Here is a 16,062-nt window from a genome sequence, read left to right as displayed (position 1 = left end):
ACACGCGGAACTTTTGCCAGGCATATCTAGGAATTTGGGAAGATTAATTGATATCCTTAATGTGCAATGTATGATTATGACGCATTGTTATGTACACGCAGACGGAACCAGGACAATCTATAGATGACATTTGCACTGTGTTTGGACAATTTGTTCGCAGAAAATAACCGTTTTTGTCTATGAATACTTGAGAACATGGAAGGTATGAGATATACATTTTATGCGCAAATATTATAATACAAATCATTGTTAGTTTGGTGGATGCGTGAAAGAAAGAAAAGGAGTAGATTTTTGCAGACGTCCGGATATAAAGCGAGAACTGAGAATACGCATCTATAACATCTATTTTCTTTGTGTTAATGATATCGATGAACTAAACGGGGAAACTAAAATACAACTGTTTGCAGTATAATTCGAAGTATAGTCAAGTGCAGAGGCGTACTCACGGGGTGTCCACCGGGTGCGGACTCCTCGCAAAAGTTCCTAAGTGAACATACATTTGCAGACTTTCTCATTAAATGTAGTTATTAACAGGGAAAATATTGATGTATCATCAATATAAATCTGATCTTACACTTCATCTGTACTCTGTCTGTATCATGTTTTTGTGAAAAAGTAAGTGGAATATTTATCGTGTTTTCGAATGCAGAATAATAGTATATAGACATAGTGGCTTGTAGTATTGGAACCTTGCCCCCCGAAGCTTGGATCCCTTAGAAGAAAAAAAAATGCATGCGCGCCTGGTGAAATGGTTAACGAATTCAGTTCACTCGATGAATCGACAGATAGTAATACACATTTCGACAGATCGACAGCATTCGACAGATACAGACATATGAAAGTAGCACAAGAATTAGGCGAAAGTCCGTGCGTTTCCTCAATTCACGTAGGAAACAACAGAAAATATCAACTACCATAAAATAATCCGTATATATATTTAATTTATTTGGAATAAAATAAATATAGAAACAACCTGTTCATACATAACTACGGTAAGTGCGTTAATTGCTAACGTAAGAACAAATATGAAACAAGGCACAAAATAAAAAAGAAAAATAAAGTTAAAGGGAATAAATATTTAGGCTTGATTGTCATTCGTATTAAGAAGCTGGGTAATAAAATGTTAAAATCTACAGAAAATTATGAAATTAAATCAGGATTTGAAATAAAAGTCTATACATTGGAAGTAGGCCAGGGAGTTTGCAAGGCAGATGTGTGCGACACGCGTTACTTTATAGATTCCCTTCATTGAACTATAGTAAGCAGTACGAAGATGGTACTTTGCGTATAATCACAGGAAGGATTGAAGTTAATTACCATGGTAATATAATTATTTATTGATAAGTATTTCCATGTTAAATTATGAAAATTATAAGCACAAGGAGGGTGAAAAAGTAGTGTGACCGACTTAGCAATGACTGAAACATAAAATAGAAAAGCGAATAAAAACAAATGCCTTTTGAGTTATGTGGAATAAAGTTTCTTCTAGCCAGTAAGGAAGAATAGGATCTGGTGCATTCATTGAATACCTGAAAAAAATCGTTTATCAAAATAGAAGGAAACACACTTATCGTTGTGGCAACTACGAACTTCTGTTTACCTCAGCCCGCCTCAGCAAGTGCTTTCTATCCGGTCCGCGCTCCGTAACCAAACTCAACGCTGCCTGCTAGCGAAAATTTCATTCTTCAGTATCGTTGAGTTTATTGCAGAAAGCAATGGCAGATACGGCATCAGCACCTGCAGCCCCGGCACAGGCTTCTCCTAAGAAGTCTGCAAAGCCTAAGAAACCAAAAACAACACCTTCTCATCCAAGAACATCAGAAATGGTGAACAACGCCATCAAGAATTTGAAGGAAAGGGGAGGAAGTTCACTGCAAGCTATTAAGAAATACATCTCTCAGAACTACAAAGTGGATGCCGAGAAGCTTGCTCCATTTATCAAGAAATACTTGAGAAGTGCAGTTGCTTCTGGGTCTTTGGTTCAGACCAAGGGAAAAGGTGCATCTGGATCGTTTAAGCTTAGTGCTTCATCGCTGAAGGAGAAGCCTGAAGGTGGATCTTCAACCAAGGCGAAACGATCAGCATCAAAGGAGAAGAAGCCTGCGAAAAAGCCAGCAGCTAAACGTCCCAAGAAGACTGGTGAAAAGAAAAAGGCTGCTGCTCCCAAACCTAAGAAATCACCATCTAAAGTGAAGAAGGCAAAAACTCCCAAGAAGCCAAAGGCCCCGAAGCCAAAGAAGGCTACAGCAAAACCGAAAAGTGCTAAGAAGGCTGCACCAAAGAAGAAGTAAATGTGTCAGTAAATCATCTGACATTTTAAAACGGCTCTTTTTAGAGCCATCAAATACTTTGAGAAGAGTAAAATTGTGCTTTTCCTATCATTATCACATGTTCATTCATAGCAATGTATAGTATACACGCAAGGGACTTTGAGTTTTCTTTTTAACCGAAGCACTTCTTGATGTAAGTGCTTTATAACAGAGGGGAATTGAGGGTGGGGAAAGAAAGCTTTCACGGGTGTCAAGAATGGTGTACTCGAAAAAAAATGGGGAACACATTACGTAATGTCAATTTGTGATCACTTACTTTTTCCTTGTTCCTATCTTCAAGTAGCGAAACAGTACAGAAAACGCACTTAATGCATTTGTTAGAAAAACTTTTGCAGGCTGACTGGGTTCGATTCTCGGTGGGAGCTCAAATGTTTCGCATTGCACGTTAATAAGTAGGTCCACGTTTGAAACAGCCTTGCTGCTGAAAGGGACACTAAACTAAAATCAACTCTTTTCAAGGCTGGGGTGAAAGAAATGTTCGAACTTATTACAACTCGTGAAAGTGAAGTAGACTATGTTTCAATTTAACGTCGTACTATTATGATTTTTATGATAAAGGAGACGGGTGATTACGCCTAATGAATGATGGAAATACTGGTGTAATGAGAAAGTGTTAGGAAAAGGGAACACGCTAATAACCACGGATACCGTCTTATAATTCGTAATATTGCTATAAAGAAAAATAGTAACACCAGCAGAAATGTAGGTGTACAATTGAACTGATGTTAAGTACAAACAGACACTTAAAGAAAGTTTAGTTTAACGTTTGCATTCAACAGCAGCGACCTCTGACAAAATAATATTACTTTTGCTACCTTGGAAGAAGTACATATTTCGCCTGCGAGTTCTATCAGATTAATAACGTTGAGAAGGGCAAACAGTGGTTGAATCGAAGTTAAGTTATGCAACATATGGCAAAATCGAACCCTTGACCACATAAAACGAAGATAATCAATCGGTAAACATAGGGGAAAACTAAAGAATATACTTGAAAGATAGGATGATATACGAAACGACAGGAAAACGAAGGTAGATGTATTAACTATGCAACATACGGCGTGAGAATTTAAAAAAAAAAGATAACAAGTATGGACAAGATCCTTGTTAGGATAACAGCATCTCTAAGTAGTGTATTGGTCCTAAAAAGGACCGTTTTTGAACTCAGTGCCAGAACTTCAAACTTAAGCACGTTCCCCACGGATGCGGCGAGCAAGCTGAATGTCCTTAGGCATGATTGTGACTCTCTTTGCGTGAATAGCACACAAGTTGGTGTCTTCGAAAAGCCCTACAAGGTAAGCTTCACTTGCCTCCTGTAAAGCCATGACAGCTGAGCTTTGGAAGCGAAGATCTGTCTTGAAATCTTGTGCAATTTCTCGGACGAGTCGTTGGAAGGGCAGCTTGCGGATGAGCAATTCAGTGCTCTTCTGGTAACGACGAATTTCTCGGAGAGCCACAGTACCAGGCCTGTAACGATGGGGCTTTTTCACTCCACCGGTAGCTGGAGCACTCTTTCTTGCAGCTTTGGTGGCAAGCTGCTTTCGAGGAGCTTTGCCTCCAGTAGATTTCCTAGCTGTCTGCTTGGTACGTGCCATTGCAACTGTCACGACTTGTTTCAAATAATTGCGCGCTGAATGAAGTCAAGTTATATAAAGAGCAAAACCGTTAAATCAAGCTATTTCTCATTGGATAAAGTCAGTCGAAAAGGACAGTTCTCATTGGCTTAGACACGTTTTGTGTTTTTCCTCCGTGCTTTCCCTGCATGATCGAAGGAACAAAACCACGAGTCTTGGGCTGCTTGGGCTTGTATTTCTCGTGTGTGGTGAGCGAAGCAGTAACATATCGAAATGACAGGACGTGGAAAAGGAGGCAAGGGTCTTGGCAAAGGAGGTGCCAAGCGCCACCGTAAAGTTCTTCGTGACAACATCCAGGGTATCACCAAACCCGCTATTAGGCGTCTTGCTCGCCGTGGTGGTGTGAAGCGTATCTCTGGTCTCATTTATGAAGAGACCCGAGGAGTATTGAAAGTATTCCTGGAGAACGTAATCAGAGATGCTGTTACATACACAGAACACGCCAAGAGGAAGACAGTGACAGCTATGGATGTTGTGTATGCCTTGAAGAGGCAAGGAAGAACCCTGTACGGTTTCGGAGGTTAAGTTGGGGTTCCTCCTATTTTGGATATAAAATTGGCATAAACGGCTCTTTTCAGAGCCAACAAATTTATATAAAGGGAAAGATTTACTTTGTGCGATTTTCTGTTAGATTATAAGAATTCGTGTAACTACATTAAAGCCTTTTGATGCACACTAAATTACAGACGTAGAGAGATTAATTTGAGAAAATCATACGTTTTTTTTTACATTATGTACGTTCATGTATACGTATTCATATCATGTAGCAGTATTAATGCTGGAGAAGGGGTTCTGGTTGGAAATTGGCGATTTGTTGGAAGTAGCGAGCATGAGAGATGCGAAACGCAAGTCGGAATTTCTGTTCTGACAGTAGGATGTACGTATAGAGGCTTATACAACTTCTATACTGTGCTGTGAGGGGCGAATAATGCGTTAGAAACCTGAATCTTGTCCTTTATCTTGTTTACGTGGTCTTGGGTTCGATTTCTTTCTTTTGCGGTAGTGTCTATTGTGATTTACATGTAAATTAATGACACTTCGTAGCGGGTTACTAAAATAAAGAGTAATACAAATATGAGATGTAGGTTAATGCATTGTATACTTCACATTATTTACTAAAGAAAGGCAGTAGTTACAAGAAACCTAGGCTCGCTCGTTGGGCACAGTAGCAAATGAGTTCTGAGATCAGAGAATAAGAGTAGTTGCGTATTACAAACCATATACATATAACACATATCACACAAATATGAATATCGACCTTGCAAAGAATAAATCGTACTTAAGTGTGCATTTAATGTCATTACTATGTTGCAAAAGAAATTTAGGAAAGTTTTCTGATCCGCTCTGTTCATGATGTCATTGGGGCATAGTAATGAACAATAATAAATGTCGAGAACATATTGAACAGAGTAATTTCAGCCAAGCCAACGCAAGAGAGAAACATGAGTGCTTTAAGAATGTTGGAAATTCCTTTGTCTAGCATGAAGTACATGAGAATATGTGGTATGAGGTTTTCTTCCATTGCTGAGAATCTGGGCTCGACTGTCCTGTCCTCTGGGTAATATGAGCCCGATGTACGCAAATATCAAAAAAATGTAGCTAGCGACAATACAAAAGGTAATGATCTTATAATTAATAATGTAGTGGGAACTAAGCACATCGCTGTTTGGAGTATTCTAAAGTTAGTGTGACTTCCTATGGGCTTCAATTACGATCGACGACTACACATATACTAATTAATCGAATAGCAGCGAGAATTTCGAATGAAACTAAGCAACTATCTCAGACACTTTTGATGAGTCTGTATATCGAAAACAATTCATTTCAATCGTAAATCTCCTCTATAAAGGGGTTTGTGGCCCTCATAAGGGCCGATTTGTATGAGATATAGGTCTTACATTTATGCCTTCTTCTCAGTTTTCTTGGGCAGAAGTACAGCTTGAATGTTGGGCAAAACACCACCCTGAGCGATTGTAACTCCAGACAACAACTTGTTTAATTCCTCGTCGTTACGGATAGCTAACTGCAGATGACGTGGAATAATCCTAGTCTTCTTGTTGTCACGAGCAGCGTTGCCTGCCAACTCAAGAACTTCAGCTGCCAGGTATTCCATGACTGCAGCCAAATACACGGGAGCGCCAGCACCAACTCGTTCGGCATAGTTACCCTTTCGCAAAAGACGATGGATTCTGCCTACTGGGAATTGAAGGCCAGCCCTGCTGGAGCGGGACTTGCTCTTTCCCTTGACTTTTCCACCTTTGCCGCGACCAGACATTGTTCAATATTCTTTCGTAATAAGATGAGAGGAAAAATTGCGGCCTCCACAGGTCCACAGGTCCACAGGTTAACATGACAAATTGGTCGAGTTTGAGTACCGGGCTAAAAGCCCCTGCCTCTTATATGAGATGATAATCCATGTGAAGTGACGGCATGTGAAGTGATGACCAAATCAGCCACTGTCGCTGATCGCTAGGGAATGTGGAGTCTGGTAGAAGTCCTGTATAATGCCTGGGGAGCTGTGAGTCCGGTCGTTGCTGTTGATAGAGTTTTGCGCTGGAAGCTGAGAGGAGTCTTGATTGGCAGCAGCGATGACCAATGAGGCGGCCTGGAGTGGCCCTCATAAGGGTGTGGTCCTGAATGTTTGGAAGGATCGTGATTAATTGAAGAATTCACTAAGCATGTCAATGAAAATTGACAGCTTGCTGAACAGGTCTTGTTCTTCTTTTAATTTCGGCATATACTTCTTGAGGAGAGGGAGTAATTTGAAGAGTTCAAAGTCCTTTAGGAGTTGAAGAAGGTCCTTGAAGGAATTGGCAGCAGTGTCTTCGGATGCTGAAGTAGATGTATCTTTCTTTGGAAGAGAAGGCCATGAGGTCCGGTCGTCTGTACTGGAAAAAGGCTTGGTAGGCTTCGTGGTTGGTTGTGTCGTGGGAGTCGGCGGTGTTTCTGAAGGAGCGGTCTTGTTGGTTTTCCCCTGGAGTAGGCGTTGAATTTTAGGACATCCTGTGTAATTTGCAGGGTGATCTCCCGTGCAATTGACGCATTTAGCAGGCTCGAGCGGGTCTCGTTTATTGCACTCAAAAGTCCAGTGGGCACCGGCACATTTGACACAGCGAGGTTGTGCATTACAAGTACTTTGGCCGTGGCCAAAACGTTGGCACTTGTAGCATTGCAAATAAGCTTTAGAACGATATTGTTCAATGCGGATCTTCATGTGAAGTAGTAGGTCTTCTTTGAAAATTGTTGTGGCTCGCAAGGTTTTCCTCATTGTCACTAAGAAAAGGGGAAAGAAAGTTTTCCCCGACGGGTCTTGTAGGTTCCGTTTAGATAGTTGGGTGACTGAGAGGACAGGATAACCTTTGTCCTTCAGTTCGGAAATGATGTCATCAACATTGGTGTCGAGTGGCAAATGACGAATCACTGCTTTGACGACGTCGTTCTTTTTCTGAATTTCCGTTGCGTATTCCAGCTTTTCTTCTGAGCAAATTTCTTGTATAACAGAAAAGTCTTCCTGCAGACTACACTTGATCTTGATGAAGCCTTTCATAAAGCGAAAGGTGGGGGTTTCCTTACACTTCCGCTGCATCTTAGCTATGAGTTCATAGCCCCGATAATATGGGCAGTTGTAGATGTACATCCAAGTTTTAGATGTTTCATTGGTAGCATCCATCGGTTCTGGGTCGGTGTTGGCTCCTGTAAGAGCCGCAAATTTGTTTGAGGTAGGAACCGGAGTGACAGGTTCAGCAGATGGTTTGCACGTCTTCTTTGGTAAGTGAAATTCTGCATCTAGTGCATCTGAGCTTGGTTGGCTGGTTGGGGTAGAGGTGGTGGAGTTCCCCTGAGACACAGATTGTATCATTTTGAGAGCCATTTTACTATAATCTGGTGAGTTCTGCTGTTCCGAGGGAGCTGGTGAGTTAGTCCTGGATGATTCTGTAGGGTCACCATAAACTGTCTGATGATGTATGCGGGGGTGCGGACCTGAACACCAGGCGCACGTGGTTTCACGTTCCCAAATATCTAACGTATTAAACTGTCTTGGATCCGCTGGTATCTCCAGTTCATAATTGTAAGAGAGACCTGTACGTATGCGAAGATGCACTACGCGTTTTTCGGTTGTCATATTTGAAGCGCGAGTAAGTGCCTTCATTCCTCACTAATTTCCCGACGCTGATGCGGCCTCCACAGGTTCCACAGGTTCCACAGGTTATCTTGACAAATTGGTCGAGTTGGAGTTCCGGGCTATAAGCCCCTGCCTCTTATATGAGATGATAATCCATTTGAAGTGACGGCATGTGAAGTGATGACCAAATCAGCCACTGTCGCTGATCGCCAGGGAATGTGGATTCTGGTAGAAGTCCTGTATGATGCCTGGGGAGCTGTGAGTCCGGTCGTTGCTGTTGAGAGAGTTTTAGCGCTGGAAGCTGAGACGAGTCTTGATTGGCAGCAGCGATGACCAATGAGGCGGCCTGGAGTGGCCCTCATAAGGGTGTGGTCCTGAATGTATGGAAAGAACGTGATTAATTGAAGAATTCACTAAGCATGTCAATGAAGATTGACAGCTTGCTGAACAGGTCTTGTTCTTCTTTCAGTTTCGGCATATACTTCTTGAGGAGAGGGAGTAATTTGAAGAGTTCAAAGTCCTTTAAGAGTTGAAGAAGGTCCTTTAAGGAATTGGCAGCAGTGTCTTCGGATGCTGAAGGAGATGTATCTTTCGTTGGAAGAGAAGGCCAGGAGGTCCGGTCATCTGTACTGGAAAAGGGCTTGGTGGGCTTCGTGGTTGGTTGTGTCGTGGGAGTCGGCGTGGTTTCTGAAGAAGCGGTCTTGTTGGTTTTCCCCTGGAGTAGGCGTTGAAGTTTAGGACATCCTGAGTAATTAGCAGGGTGATCTCCCGTGCAATTGACGCATTTAGCAGGCGTGAGTGAGTCTCGTTTGTTGCACTCAAAAGTCCAGTGGGCACCGGCACATTTGACACAGCGAGGTTGTGCATTACAAGTACTTTGGCCGTGGCCAAAACGTTGGCACTTGTAGCATTGCAAATAGGCTTTAGAACGATACTGTTCAATACGGATCTTCATGTGAAGTAGGAGGTCTTCCTTGAAAATTGATGTGGCTCGCAAGGTTTTCCTCATTGTCACTAAGAAAAGGGGAAAGAAAGTTTTCCCGAACGGGTCTTGTGTGTTCCGTTTAGATAGTTGGATGACTGAAAGGACTGGATAACCTTTGTCCTTCAGTTCAGAAATGATGTCATCAACATTGGTGTCAAGAGGCAAATGACGAATCACTGCTTTGACAACGTCATTCTTTTTCTGAATTTCCGTTGCGTATTCAAGCTTTTCTTCTGAGCAAATTTCTTGTATAACAGAAAAGTCTTCCTGCAGAGTACACTTGATCTTGATGAAGCCTTTCATAAAGCGAAAGGTGGGGGTTTCCTTACACTTCCGCTGCATCTTAGCTATGAGTGCGTAGCCTCGATAATATGGGCAGTTGTAGATGTACATCCAAGTTTTGGATGTGTCATTGGTAGCATCCATCGGTTCTGGGTCGCTGTTGGCTCCTGTAAGAGCCGCAAATTTGTTTGAGGTATGAACCGGAGTCACAGGTTCTGTAGATGGTTTGCAAGTCTTCTTTGGTAAGTGAAATTCTGCATCTAGTGCATCTGAACTTGGTTGGCTGGTTGGGGTAGCGGTGGTGGAGTTCCCTTGAGACACAGATTTTTTCCACCTTTGCCGCGACCAGACATTGTTCAATATTCTTTCGTAATAAGATGAGAGGAAAAATTGCGGCCTCCCATGAATCAAGTCAGTTTTGTTACTACTTCAAGCGTGCACCCGAGTGCATCAAATGAAAAGCAAGGCAGTTGGCGCGAATTGAAACACGTACTGTAATTTAAATGAAGTCGATAAATCGGCGGACACATCTAATTTTGCTGAACGAGTGAGTCATCATGCCACCAAAAACTAGCGGAAAGGCTGCAAAGAAGGCTGGTAAAGCCCAAAAGAATATCTCCAAGGGAGATAAGAAGAAGAAGAGGAGGAGGAAGGAGAGCTATGCCATTTACATCTACAAAGTTTTGAAGCAAGTGCATCCTGACACTGGCATATCTAGCAAAGCTATGAGTATCATGAACAGCTTTGTTAATGACATCTTCGAGCGTATTGCTGCTGAAGCTTCTCGTTTGGCCCATTACAATAAGCGGTCAACTATCACCAGCCGGGAAATCCAAACAGCTGTGCGCCTTCTTTTGCCTGGTGAACTTGCCAAGCACGCTGTAAGTGAGGGTACGAAGGCTGTTACCAAGTACACAAGCTCTAAGTAAAAATCTTCTTCAAGATTTTTCATTTCAAACGGTCCTTGTCAGGACCAACACATTATTCGAAAGAGTTAAATCACGAAATTTGCTTCATTCTGTTATGTAGAAACACGTTGAAATCCAATTTCTATATGCTGTTAGTAAAAAAGTAAAGCACATAGCGGAGATGTGTCGTGCTTGTATACGAAAGGCATTTACTCGCCGGAGATCTACACTTAGTCATAATAATTTACTTTTAAAAAGTGGTAATACATTCCGTGTTAAGTATAGTAGTAGGTGCACACGGATCGGAAATCAGGTTATTTTAATGTGCCGTGCAAATAAACAGGCTGTTAGTGTAAGAAATAGTGGGTATAACGCTTAGAATATCGATTAATCGCTATGAAATAATGTTGATAAATTATCTCTTGAAAGTACTATAAAATTAATGTTTCTAGTATTTTCGTACTTGAAGGATAATGAAATTTGAAAAAGAGATGCCAACAGCACCTGGTGTTCCCAGGCGGTCACCCATCCAAGTACTGACCAGGCCCGATGCTGCTTGACTTCGGTGATCGGACGAGAACCGGTATATTCAGCATGGTATGGCCGTTGGCGAATGCATATGGCTTCGAGTGAGTTATTGTAGCTACGTAGGTTTGTCGGTGAATACTCAAAAAGACCAGCGCGTGGAAAGCGTTGCTAATTGTTTTAAGTAATGCATGATTACGAAATTATCGTGGTGAACGATGTGAGAATATTCGTCTTTGTGAAAAACAAAATTAGAAAAAGTATACCAACAGCACCTGGTGTTCCCAGGCGGTCACCCATCCAAGTACTGACCAGGCCCGATGCTGCTTGACTTCGGTGATCGGACGAGAACCGGTATATTCAGCATGGTATGGCCGTTGGCAACTACCTTTTCTTCAATGTCCTGTTAAGGAAGTATGTTTTAAGTAAGAATTGACATTATTAACTATAAAGGCAAGCATATTAACGTCGTTAACATTACTTGGAATATACTAATATTCGAATAAATATTTGAATGTTCGAATGATGAGTGATTCGGATGTTCATAGTGCCACTGTGTCCTATCGAGTTTACTATCACGAACCACGTATGAAATTGTATATAAATAAATAAAAATAAATCCTTTATTAAGTATTGATTACAGGAAAAAGGCAAACTTACATTCTTTAATGTACACAATGAAATGTATGAAAGATATTTTTAAGATATGTTTCACTTACCCTTTATAACGCAAGGTAGTTTTCAGTGTAGCATTCTCTTCAGCTGCGAGATAACGTAAGGCAGATGATCATTCAGTCGTGAAGCACTAAAATGTAATATACATTTTAACTATTATCGATAAGAATTATTTACTGCAGGGATGCAAATAAAGTGAGGCAAATTAGTAAATAAAAACCGATACTGTAACTGATAATATAATTAGTTGTATCTGTATTAGTTGTATATACAGTAATCGCACGATTATCCGCGGAGTTGGATGTTGGCATAATCGCGCATAATCAGCAGTATGAGCAGAAAAGGGAAATGAAATGAAATATTTAGATTTACGTCGCATACTTATACCGGTTACGCTAAAGGAGACGGTGATGATGAGTACTGAATGAAGAAAGTGGGAGGAAACGGGAGAAACCCGAGAAAACCCATGAGCACGGTCTTTATGCACGACAAAGTTCACACGGCACGAGCTGGGATTGAATCAGGGACCCCAAGCACCGGAGGCCAAAAAACGGACAAAAAGTCTTTCGTGCAACTTTCGTTTTCGGTAAAAAGTTTACACATAATTTAGAAAGAGTAGTTTTCTGGTCTTTTTATTTCACAAGTTGGTTCATGTCTATATTTTTTACATGCATAAAAAATTTTTCAACTCCCTTGCTTATTTCCTGTTAAAGACCTCTACCTCTGATTGTATTTTTTGCACATATTCTTATTGTTTTCAGACAACATTTCTAAAAGCGTAATTTATCGTCAGCAAGAAAAGAAAAGGAAAGCCTCGGATAGTGGAATGTGTACTGTATATATATATATATATATATATATATATATATATATATATATACGTATTAGTATATAGTTTTATTTTATACGTCTCCTATTATTACACAATGTGCAGATATTGTCAAAGCGCAAGTAAATATGTATAACTCCCCGTTCTGCACTTAATAACTTGAAAGAAGTTCGGGGAAGGTAGTGTAACAGAAAGTGCAAACAGAAATGAGGGTTTAAAGGCATTTAATATTATTCCGTAGTAGTATGATTTTTTGTAAAAAAAAAAATATATATATATATATATATATATATATATATATATATATATCTAAACATACATATTCAATGATATAGTAAGAGGTTAGCAGCACTGATAGAACTGCAGAAAGTACAAAACCGTTAATAAGAAAGAGAGAGAGATGGTGGCCGCTTTTGTGCTTTTCATTGGCTAATTCCGAATTGCGCGCGAATACGTACGAGATTTCTTTCTTTTTCCTCTTCGCAGCCCAGATGTTGCCAATTAGAAGTTTTTAGTACTACATTTGTATGAAAATGTTGCCTTTAAGAAATGTGGTTTGCATACAGAGAAAAGAGCAAAATGAATATTTACCTTAGTGGGCATGAAAAAAGACGAAACATTTTGCAAGATGGACACACGAACTTCCTTAATGCAGGCGTTCAGTACATTATTGTAAAGAAAAAAACACTAAAAAGAATTACTTCAATATCCCTAGCAACATTCAACAATTCATAGAGAAAAATCTTTATTTTGAGAACAATGGAAAACTATGTAATTGTAGATAACTACTAAATTTAATGATTAAGGAAAACGTTTAGGCCCGGCCCTTCAGAAAGAAAGTGCACAGAATATTCTCTCATGGAAGCAATTGCAAAATCAACATTTTGTTTGCAGTTATAATTAGAGGATCTATATACAGGGTGTTCGAAAAAGAATGTATCCTCTTGAAAGAAAATATTCTCTGGGCCCCTAATCCTTTATATACCGAAAGGAAGTTTGTATAGCATTTTTTCTTACCTTCGTTAGAAGAATTGAAAGTGACTACTATCGTGACACGGGAGATATTTAATCGATAGTCGAATTACTCACATACTCGAATGAACACGTCTCTTGTAAGGAGAGGAAAGGCTTCTGTGATCCGCTATCGCAGCTGTGTCATATCTGCAGAGAATGTTAGGACACAAACGTGATCTTTGAGAGCCTCGTGAAAAGAAGTCGCATAGTATCATGTGTGGAGACATCGGGGCCATCTGAAGAACGCTTCATCATTAGGACCAAGGGCGAGTTACGAAACACTCTGGGATATATTTATTAACATAACTTCTCGTCATTCTGCAAGTGTGGTGGAGCTCCATCCTATTGGAAAAGGAAACCTCGGGAGCCCTCTTCATGTGTAGGTATCGTTCACATCTGAAGCATGTGAAGATAGATTACTGTACTATCGTGTACCTAAAATCATTTTCTACGAATACGAACATGTCTACACTGAAGGCAGTGCAGCTCTTTTTCTCTTTTTTTTGGTCATGTATTGTAACGCGGGGCAATGCACACAATAACATGTAATGTTGTGTATCATCATAAAGGGCCAGGGCGATGATTGGATCTTGATGGACGTGGAGAACTGATAGGTGATGTGAGTGGTATTGTGATCTATGGTTGTATGTTTACTGATGAATGCATAAGGAGAGGTGAAGGGGTTGCCTTTTTTTTTATGTCGATCGGGAGGGAAGCGATTGGGAAACTTTTGACTTTGTTTTTCAACCGAATATATTGATTGAATAGGTCGCCGACAATTTTACGGGGCGTCACGTCGTTGCCTTTTTCATGTCGATCGCGAGCGAAGCGAGCGTTTTTTTTTTTTTTTTTTTTTTTTTTTTTTTTTTTTTTTACCGACAATATGTATTGAATCGGTTGCCAACACCTTTAGGGGCGCGTCACGTCCTTCTTTCTGTGCTGATCGCGAGCGAAGCGAGCGCGAAATTTTTGACTTTTTTTTTTTTTTTTTTTTTTTTTTTACCCACAATATTTATTCAATCGGTCGCCAACACTTTTAGGGGTGCGTCACGTCCTCTTTTCTCTGCTGATCGCGAGCGAAGCGAGCGCGAAATTTTGACCTTTTTTTCTCTTTTTAATTCTTTTTTTTCTTTAAGAAAAAATATTGATTTCATAGGTCGCGAACATTTTTACGGGATGCAACATCGTTTATTTGTTTTTCCAACCGTCTTTCTGTCTTGAGCCCCCGCCAAGTTAACTTTATGGTGGACAAAAACTATGTGCGGTGGGTTACCGCGGGGTTCTCCCGTTTCCTCCCACTTTCTTCATTCCACCACCATTTCAATCATTTCTCATAATCAGCGCCTCTTTTAGCCTAAGCGGCATAACGTGGGACGTAAAACAAAGATTTCCTTTAGTTGCTTTCTGTCTTGATTACGAGCGCGAAATTTTTTACTTTTTTTTTCTTTCTTTTGATATTATTCATTTAATAGGACGGCAACACCTTTACGGGCCGCCGCGTCGTCGTTTACACTTCTTCAGCCCATATTCTTTCTGCTTGTTCGTTTTCCGGCATCTTGTTATCACCGCCCGCGGCAATGCCTATGTCTTTCATCGCTTTTTGAAGCAAATCTTTAATAAATATGCACTCTCACATTTGTACTAATATGCATACCACAGTGGATAGACTGTAACTAGGAAAGCAGAAGCCTGCATATCATATTATTTAACAGTTGAAAGTGAACTGTCATTTTAAGTTTGATTTTGATCAGATGAGTGCAGTTCAACTCGTCGACAATTGTGAAGATTCTCGAGGTTAGGGACCATCCATTTTGTGCTTTGTAATGAAAATGGCTGCAGCCAAACTTCTCTGATCTGAATGAAACTTGGCATGATGATACATCTTGACCTGCTCTACAAGTTTATTTAGTATTTTCCGTTGCGCAGGCTTTTGCTTCTCCAGGTTCTCCCATGGAACTGAGAAACGTATTCAGTCGAACTTCTGCGGTAAGTCAGTATATCATCCTGAGAAGTTTGATCGAGATAGCAGAGGTTCGACTATTCGTTTTTCAATTCCATGTGATATTACAACACGGTGAACTAAATTTATATAGAAACACTTTGATTTTGTTTTGTTTTTTGCTAGCATTAAACTGAGAAAATGTTATTCAATAGACAGAGAACACCACTCAAAGAAAAGTACATCATAAGAATATATATATGGTTGCTGTGGTTCTCGGTTTAATTTGCTAGTTAAGAAACTTGCTCTAAATAAGTACATCTTACAGGTGAAAAACTAAGCCAGGCGATAGAATTAAATATAAAGTTATACACTTTTATTTTACGTTTACTAGTGTTGGGTTACTACTGTAAAATAAGTCAGTATATATGAAAGATAACTGTATTAGGTACTATTTTCCACCGGCGGTGTATTCTTGCATAGTGTACTTAATGTTTACAAGCGGGGCGCTACTAGTATGGATGCATGACAAGTGCTATTGAAACTCGAAAACTAACTGGTTTCCACTACCCTTGCTTATACGTATACCCGCGTCGCCTTCGCTCCTGTTCACTTTGGACGCACATTCTTGCTATCGCTCAGGCCCCCAGCTTTCTCCTGTTTTGGCTCCCTTAAATAGTATTCGTGCTTTTTATTGGCCACCTGGCAAAGCACTTGTAATGATTTTACACCAGTAACTCTAAAATACATGTGTATTACTTTATTTAATTCTGTCGTCTGCAGAATTTTTTTTTTTTTCGTACAAATATGCCTTTTCATGC

The 16,062-nt window shown here is 40.3% G+C and overlaps 2 non-coding genes across 2 annotated transcripts; both read right to left on the bottom strand.

The window, feature by feature from the left end:
- Positions 1 to 10,751: 10,751 nt before the first annotated feature.
- Positions 10,752 to 10,870, bottom strand: LOC145677170 (5S ribosomal RNA). The gene has a single exon (XR_014129666.1). It is a non-coding gene; the product is annotated as a 5S ribosomal RNA (ribosomal RNA).
- A 177-nt stretch (positions 10,871 to 11,047) lies between these two features.
- On the bottom strand, positions 11,048 to 11,166 carry LOC145677164 (5S ribosomal RNA). The gene has a single exon (XR_014129660.1). It is a non-coding gene; the product is annotated as a 5S ribosomal RNA (ribosomal RNA).
- Positions 11,167 to 16,062: the final 4,896 nt, after the last annotated feature.

This window comes from Thermobia domestica, unplaced genomic scaffold, assembly GCF_964235325.1.
Source record: "Thermobia domestica unplaced genomic scaffold, izTheDome1.hap1.1 HAP1_SCAFFOLD_661, whole genome shotgun sequence".
Classification (NCBI taxonomy): domain Eukaryota; kingdom Metazoa; phylum Arthropoda; class Insecta; order Zygentoma; family Lepismatidae; genus Thermobia; species Thermobia domestica.
The sequence above is the reverse complement of the archived record's forward strand: the minus strand, read 5'-3'. Positions and strand labels throughout refer to the sequence as shown.